Source organism: Drosophila subpulchrella, unplaced genomic scaffold (genome assembly GCF_014743375.2).
Source record: "Drosophila subpulchrella strain 33 F10 #4 breed RU33 unplaced genomic scaffold, RU_Dsub_v1.1 Primary Assembly Seq79, whole genome shotgun sequence".
Taxonomy (NCBI): domain Eukaryota; kingdom Metazoa; phylum Arthropoda; class Insecta; order Diptera; family Drosophilidae; genus Drosophila; species Drosophila subpulchrella.
Genome location: NW_023665714.1, coordinates 498,881 through 506,861, shown reverse-complemented (window position 1 = coordinate 506,861; position 7,981 = coordinate 498,881).

Here is a 7,981-nt window from a genome sequence, read left to right as displayed (position 1 = left end):
GTCAGTCTGTCAGTCTGTCAGTCTGTCAGTCTGTCAGTCTGTCAGTCTGTCAGTCTGTCAGTCTGTCAGTCTGTCAGTCTGTCAGTCTGTCAGTCTGTCAGTCTGTCAGTCTGTCAGTCTGTCAGTCTGTCAGTCTGTCAGTCTGTCAGTCTGTCAGTCTGTCAGTCTGTCAGTCTGTCAGTCTGTCAGTCTGTCAGTCTGTCAGTCTGTCAGTCTGTCAGTCTGTCAGTCTGTCAGTCTGTCAGTCTGTCAGTCTGTCAGTCTGTCAGTCTGTCAGTCTGTCAGTCTGTCAGTCTGTCAGTCTGTCAGTCTGTCAGTCTGTCAGTCTGTCAGTCTGTCAGTCTGTCAGTCTGTCAGTCTGTCAGTCTGTCAGTCTGTCAGTCTGTCAGTCTGTCAGTCTGTCAGTCTGTCAGTCTGTCAGTCTGTCAGTCTGTCAGTCTGTCAGTCTGTCAGTCTGTCAGTCTGTCAGTCTGTCAGTCTGTCAGTCTGTCAGTCTGTCAGTCTGTCAGTCTGTCAGTCTGTCAGTCTGTCAGTCTGTCAGTCTGTCAGTCTGTCAGTCTGTCAGTCTGTCAGTCTGTCAGTCTGTCAGTCTGTCAGTCTGTCAGTCTGTCAGTCTGTCAGTCTGTCAGTCTGTCAGTCTGTCAGTCTGTCAGTCTGTCAGTCTGTCAGTCTGTCAGTCTGTCAGTCTGTCAGTCTGTCAGTCTGTCAGTCTGTCAGTCTGTCAGTCGTCAGTCTGTCAGTCTGTCAGTCTGTCAGTCTGTCAGTCTGTCAGTCTGTCAGTCTGTCAGTCTGTCAGTCTGTCAGTCTGTCAGTCTGTCAGTCTGTCAGTCTGTCAGTCTGTCAGTCTGTCAGTCTGTCAGTCTGTCAGTCTGTCAGTCTGTCAGTCTGTCAGTCTGTCAGTCTGTCAGTCTGTCAGTCTGTCAGTCTGTCAGTCTGTCAGTCTGTCAGTCTGTCAGTCTGTCAGTCTGTCAGTCTGTCAGTCTGTCAGTCTGTCAGTCTGTCAGTCTGTCAGTCTGTCAGTCTGTCAGTCTGTCAGTCTGTCAGTCTGTCAGTCTGTCAGTCTGTCAGTCTGTCAGTCTGTCAGTCTGTCAGTCTGTCAGTCTGTCAGTCTGTCAGTCTGTCAGTCTGTCAGTCTGTCAGTCTGTCAGTCTGTCAGTCTGTCAGTCTGTCAGTCTGTCAGTCTGTCAGTCTGTCAGTCTGTCAGTCTGTCAGTCTGTCAGTCTGTCAGTCTGTCAGTCTGTCAGTCTGTCAGTCTGTCAGTCTGTCAGTCTGTCAGTCTGTCAGTCTGTCAGTCTGTCAGTCTGTCAGTCTGTCAGTCTGTCAGTCTGTCAGTCTGTCAGTCTGTCAGTCTGTCAGTCTGTCAGTCTGTCAGTCTGTCAGTCTGTCAGTCTGTCAGTCTGTCAGTCTGTCAGTCTGTCAGTCTGTCAGTCTGTCAGTCTGTCAGTCTGTCAGTCTGTCAGTCTGTCAGTCTGTCAGTCTGTCAGTCTGTCAGTCTGTCAGTCTGTCAGTCTGTCAGTCTGTCAGTCTGTCAGTCTGTCAGTCTGTCAGTCTGTCAGTCTGTCAGTCTGTCAGTCTGTCAGTCTGTCAGTCTGTCAGTCTGTCAGTCTGTCAGTCTGTCAGTCTGTCAGTCTGTCAGTCTGTCAGTCTGTCAGTCTGTCAGTCTGTCAGTCTGTCAGTCTGTCAGTCTGTCAGTCTGTCAGTCTGTCAGTCTGTCAGTCTGTCAGTCTGTCAGTCTGTCAGTCTGTCAGTCTGTCAGTCTGTCAGTCTGTCAGTCTGTCAGTCTGTCAGTCTGTCAGTCTGTCAGTCTGTCAGTCTGTCAGTCTGTCAGTCTGTCAGTCTGTCAGTCTGTCAGTCTGTCAGTCTGTCAGTCTGTCAGTCTGTCAGTCTGTCAGTCTGTCAGTCTGTCAGTCTGTCAGTCTGTCAGTCTGTCAGTCTGTCAGTCTGTCAGTCTGTCAGTCTGTCAGTCTGTCAGTCTGTCAGTCTGTCAGTCTGTCAGTCTGTCAGTCTGTCAGTCTGTCAGTCTGTCAGTCTGTCAGTCTGTCAGTCTGTCAGTCTGTCAGTCTGTCAGTCTGTCAGTCTGTCAGTCTGTCAGTCTGTCAGTCTGTCAGTCTGTCAGTCTGTCAGTCTGTCAGTCTGTCAGTCTGTCAGTCTGTCAGTCTGTCAGTCTGTCAGTCTGTCAGTCTGTCAGTCTGTCAGTCTGTCAGTCTGTCAGTCTGTCAGTCTGTCAGTCTGTCAGTCTGTCAGTCTGTCAGTCTGTCAGTCTGTCAGTCTGTCAGTCTGTCAGTCTGTCAGTCTGTCAGTCTGTCAGTCTGTCAGTCTGTCAGTCTGTCAGTCTGTCAGTCTGTCAGTCTGTCAGTCTGTCAGTCTGTCAGTCTGTCAGTCTGTCAGTCTGTCAGTCTGTCAGTCTGTCAGTCTGTCAGTCTGTCAGTCTGTCAGTCTGTCAGTCTGTCAGTCTGTCAGTCTGTCAGTCTGTCAGTCTGTCAGTCTGTCAGTCTGTCAGTCTGTCAGTCTGTCAGTCTGTCAGTCTGTCAGTCTGTCAGTCTGTCAGTCTGTCAGTCTGTCAGTCTGTCAGTCTGTCAGTCTGTCAGTCTGTCAGTCTGTCAGTCTGTCAGTCTGTCAGTCTGTCAGTCTGTCAGTCTGTCAGTCTGTCAGTCTGTCAGTCTGTCAGTCTGTCAGTCTGTCAGTCTGTCAGTCTGTCAGTCTGTCAGTCTGTCAGTCTGTCAGTCTGTCAGTCTGTCAGTCTGTCAGTCTGTCAGTCTGTCAGTCTGTCAGTCTGTCAGTCTGTCAGTCTGTCAGTCTGTCAGTCTGTCAGTCTGTCAGTCTGTCAGTCTGTCAGTCTGTCAGTCTGTCAGTCTGTCAGTCTGTCAGTCTGTCAGTCTGTCAGTCTGTCAGTCTGTCAGTCTGTCAGTCTGTCAGTCTGTCAGTCTGTCAGTCTGTCAGTCTGTCAGTCTGTCAGTCTGTCAGTCTGTCAGTCTGTCAGTCTGTCAGTCTGTCAGTCTGTCAGTCTGTCAGTCTGTCAGTCTGTCAGTCTGTCAGTCTGTCAGTCTGTCAGTCTGTCAGTCTGTCAGTCTGTCAGTCTGTCAGTCTGTCAGTCTGTCAGTCTGTCAGTCTGTCAGTCTGTCAGTCTGTCAGTCTGTCAGTCTGTCAGTCTGTCAGTCTGTCAGTCTGTCAGTCTGTCAGTCTGTCAGTCTGTCAGTCTGTCAGTCTGTCAGTCTGTCAGTCTGTCAGTCTGTCAGTCTGTCAGTCTGTCAGTCTGTCAGTCTGTCAGTCTGTCAGTCTGTCAGTCTGTCAGTCTGTCAGTCTGTCAGTCTGTCAGTCTGTCAGTCTGTCAGTCTGTCAGTCTGTCAGTCTGTCAGTCTGTCAGTCTGTCAGTCTGTCAGTCTGTCAGTCTGTCAGTCTGTCAGTCTGTCAGTCTGTCAGTCTGTCAGTCTGTCAGTCTGTCAGTCTGTCAGTCTGTCAGTCTGTCAGTCTGTCAGTCTGTCAGTCTGTCAGTCTGTCAGTCTGTCAGTCTGTCAGTCTGTCAGTCTGTCAGTCTGTCAGTCTGTCAGTCTGTCAGTCTGTCAGTCTGTCAGTCTGTCAGTCTGTCAGTCTGTCAGTCTGTCAGTCTGTCAGTCTGTCAGTCTGTCAGTCTGTCAGTCTGTCAGTCTGTCAGTCTGTCAGTCTGTCAGTCTGTCAGTCTGTCAGTCTGTCAGTCTGTCAGTCTGTCAGTCTGTCAGTCTGTCAGTCTGTCAGTCTGTCAGTCTGTCAGTCTGTCAGTCTGTCAGTCTGTCAGTCTGTCAGTCTGTCAGTCTGTCAGTCTGTCAGTCTGTCAGTCTGTCAGTCTGTCAGTCTGTCAGTCTGTCAGTCTGTCAGTCTGTCAGTCTGTCAGTCTGTCAGTCTGTCAGTCTGTCAGTCTGTCAGTCTGTCAGTCTGTCAGTCTGTCAGTCTGTCAGTCTGTCAGTCTGTCAGTCTGTCAGTCTGTCAGTCTGTCAGTCTGTCAGTCTGTCAGTCTGTCAGTCTGTCAGTCTGTCAGTCTGTCAGTCTGTCAGTCTGTCAGTCTGTCAGTCTGTCAGTCTGTCAGTCTGTCAGTCTGTCAGTCTGTCAGTCTGTCAGTCTGTCAGTCTGTCAGTCTGTCAGTCTGTCAGTCTGTCAGTCTGTCAGTCTGTCAGTCTGTCAGTCTGTCAGTCTGTCAGTCTGTCAGTCTGTCAGTCTGTCAGTCTGTCAGTCTGTCAGTCTGTCAGTCTGTCAGTCTGTCAGTCTGTCAGTCTGTCAGTCTGTCAGTCTGTCAGTCTGTCAGTCTGTCAGTCTGTCAGTCTGTCAGTCTGTCAGTCTGTCAGTCTGTCAGTCTGTCAGTCTGTCAGTCTGTCAGTCTGTCAGTCTGTCAGTCTGTCAGTCTGTCAGTCTGTCAGTCTGTCAGTCTGTCAGTCTGTCAGTCTGTCAGTCTGTCAGTCTGTCAGTCTGTCAGTCTGTCAGTCTGTCAGTCTGTCAGTCTGTCAGTCTGTCAGTCTGTCAGTCTGTCAGTCTGTCAGTCTGTCAGTCTGTCAGTCTGTCAGTCTGTCAGTCTGTCAGTCTGTCAGTCTGTCAGTCTGTCAGTCTGTCAGTCTGTCAGTCTGTCAGTCTGTCAGTCTGTCAGTCTGTCAGTCTGTCAGTCTGTCAGTCTGTCAGTCTGTCAGTCTGTCAGTCTGTCAGTCTGTCAGTCTGTCAGTCTGTCAGTCTGTCAGTCTGTCAGTCTGTCAGTCTGTCAGTCTGTCAGTCTGTCAGTCTGTCAGTCTGTCAGTCTGTCAGTCTGTCAGTCTGTCAGTCTGTCAGTCTGTCAGTCTGTCAGTCTGTCAGTCTGTCAGTCTGTCAGTCTGTCAGTCTGTCAGTCTGTCAGTCTGTCAGTCTGTCAGTCTGTCAGTCTGTCAGTCTGTCAGTCTGTCAGTCTGTCAGTCTGTCAGTCTGTCAGTCTGTCAGTCTGTCAGTCTGTCAGTCTGTCAGTCTGTCAGTCTGTCAGTCTGTCAGTCTGTCAGTCTGTCAGTCTGTCAGTCTGTCAGTCTGTCAGTCTGTCAGTCTGTCAGTCTGTCAGTCTGTCAGTCTGTCAGTCTGTCAGTCTGTCAGTCTGTCAGTCTGTCAGTCTGTCAGTCTGTCAGTCTGTCAGTCTGTCAGTCTGTCAGTCTGTCAGTCTGTCAGTCTGTCAGTCTGTCAGTCTGTCAGTCTGTCAGTCTGTCAGTCTGTCAGTCTGTCAGTCTGTCAGTCTGTCAGTCTGTCAGTCTGTCAGTCTGTCAGTCTGTCAGTCTGTCAGTCTGTCAGTCTGTCAGTCTGTCAGTCTGTCAGTCTGTCAGTCTGTCAGTCTGTCAGTCTGTCAGTCTGTCAGTCTGTCAGTCTGTCAGTCTGTCAGTCTGTCAGTCTGTCAGTCTGTCAGTCTGTCAGTCTGTCAGTCTGTCAGTCTGTCAGTCTGTCAGTCTGTCAGTCTGTCAGTCTGTCAGTCTGTCAGTCTGTCAGTCTGTCAGTCTGTCAGTCTGTCAGTCTGTCAGTCTGTCAGTCTGTCAGTCTGTCAGTCTGTCAGTCTGTCAGTCTGTCAGTCTGTCAGTCTGTCAGTCTGTCAGTCTGTCAGTCTGTCAGTCTGTCAGTCTGTCAGTCTGTCAGTCTGTCAGTCTGTCAGTCTGTCAGTCTGTCAGTCTGTCAGTCTGTCAGTCTGTCAGTCTGTCAGTCTGTCAGTCTGTCAGTCTGTCAGTCTGTCAGTCTGTCAGTCTGTCAGTCTGTCAGTCTGTCAGTCTGTCAGTCTGTCAGTCTGTCAGTCTGTCAGTCTGTCAGTCTGTCAGTCTGTCAGTCTGTCAGTCTGTCAGTCTGTCAGTCTGTCAGTCTGTCAGTCTGTCAGTCTGTCAGTCTGTCAGTCTGTCAGTCTGTCAGTCTGTCAGTCTGTCAGTCTGTCAGTCTGTCAGTCTGTCAGTCTGTCAGTCTGTCAGTCTGTCAGTCTGTCAGTCTGTCAGTCTGTCAGTCTGTCAGTCTGTCAGTCTGTCAGTCTGTCAGTCTGTCAGTCTGTCAGTCTGTCAGTCTGTCAGTCTGTCAGTCTGTCAGTCTGTCAGTCTGTCAGTCTGTCAGTCTGTCAGTCTGTCAGTCTGTCAGTCTGTCAGTCTGTCAGTCTGTCAGTCTGTCAGTCTGTCAGTCTGTCAGTCTGTCAGTCTGTCAGTCTGTCAGTCTGTCAGTCTGTCAGTCTGTCAGTCTGTCAGTCTGTCAGTCTGTCAGTCTGTCAGTCTGTCAGTCTGTCAGTCTGTCAGTCTGTCAGTCTGTCAGTCTGTCAGTCTGTCAGTCTGTCAGTCTGTCAGTCTGTCAGTCTGTCAGTCTGTCAGTCTGTCAGTCTGTCAGTCTGTCAGTCTGTCAGTCTGTCAGTCTGTCAGTCTGTCAGTCTGTCAGTCTGTCAGTCTGTCAGTCTGTCAGTCTGTCAGTCTGTCAGTCTGTCAGTCTGTCAGTCTGTCAGTCTGTCAGTCTGTCAGTCTGTCAGTCTGTCAGTCTGTCAGTCTGTCAGTCTGTCAGTCTGTCAGTCTGTCAGTCTGTCAGTCTGTCAGTCTGTCAGTCTGTCAGTCTGTCAGTCTGTCAGTCTGTCAGTCTGTCAGTCTGTCAGTCTGTCAGTCTGTCAGTCTGTCAGTCTGTCAGTCTGTCAGTCTGTCAGTCTGTCAGTCTGTCAGTCTGTCAGTCTGTCAGTCTGTCAGTCTGTCAGTCTGTCAGTCTGTCAGTCTGTCAGTCTGTCAGTCTGTCAGTCTGTCAGTCTGTCAGTCTGTCAGTCTGTCAGTCTGTCAGTCTGTCAGTCTGTCAGTCTGTCAGTCTGTCAGTCTGTCAGTCTGTCAGTCTGTCAGTCTGTCAGTCTGTCAGTCTGTCAGTCTGTCAGTCTGTCAGTCTGTCAGTCTGTCAGTCTGTCAGTCTGTCAGTCTGTCAGTCTGTCAGTCTGTCAGTCTGTCAGTCTGTCAGTCTGTCAGTCTGTCAGTCTGTCAGTCTGTCAGTCTGTCAGTCTGTCAGTCTGTCAGTCTGTCAGTCTGTCAGTCTGTCAGTCTGTCAGTCTGTCAGTCTGTCAGTCTGTCAGTCTGTCAGTCTGTCAGTCTGTCAGTCTGTCAGTCTGTCAGTCTGTCAGTCTGTCAGTCTGTCAGTCTGTCAGTCTGTCAGTCTGTCAGTCTGTCAGTCTGTCAGTCTGTCAGTCTGTCAGTCTGTCAGTCTGTCAGTCTGTCAGTCTGTCAGTCTGTCAGTCTGTCAGTCTGTCAGTCTGTCAGTCTGTCAGTCTGTCAGTCTGTCAGTCTGTCAGTCTGTCAGTCTGTCAGTCTGTCAGTCTGTCAGTCTGTCAGTCTGTCAGTCTGTCAGTCTGTCAGTCTGTCAGTCTGTCAGTCTGTCAGTCTGTCAGTCTGTCAGTCTGTCAGTCTGTCAGTCTGTCAGTCTGTCAGTCTGTCAGTCTGTCAGTCTGTCAGTCTGTCAGTCTGTCAGTCTGTCAGTCTGTCAGTCTGTCAGTCTGTCAGTCTGTCAGTCTGTCAGTCTGTCAGTCTGTCAGTCTGTCAGTCTGTCAGTCTGTCAGTCTGTCAGTCTGTCAGTCTGTCAGTCTGTCAGTCTGTCAGTCTGTCAGTCTGTCAGTCTGTCAGTCTGTCAGTCTGTCAGTCTGTCAGTCTGTCAGTCTGTCAGTCTGTCAGTCTGTCAGTCTGTCAGTCTGTCAGTCTGTCAGTCTGTCAGTCTGTCAGTCTGTCAGTCTGTCAGTCTGTCAGTCTGTCAGTCTGTCAGTCTGTCAGTCTGTCAGTCTGTCAGTCTGTCAGTCTGTCAGTCTGTCAGTCTGTCAGTCTGTCAGTCTGTCAGTCTGTCAGTCTGTCAGTCTGTCAGTCTGTCAGTCTGTCAGTCTGTCAGTCTGTCAGTCTGTCAGTCTGTCAGTCTGTCAGTCTGTCAGTCTGTCAGTCTGTCAGTCTGTCAGTCTGTCAGTCTGTCAGTCTGTCAGTCTGTCAGTCTGTCAGTCTGTCAGTCTGTCAGTCTGTCAGTCTGTCAGTCTGTCAGT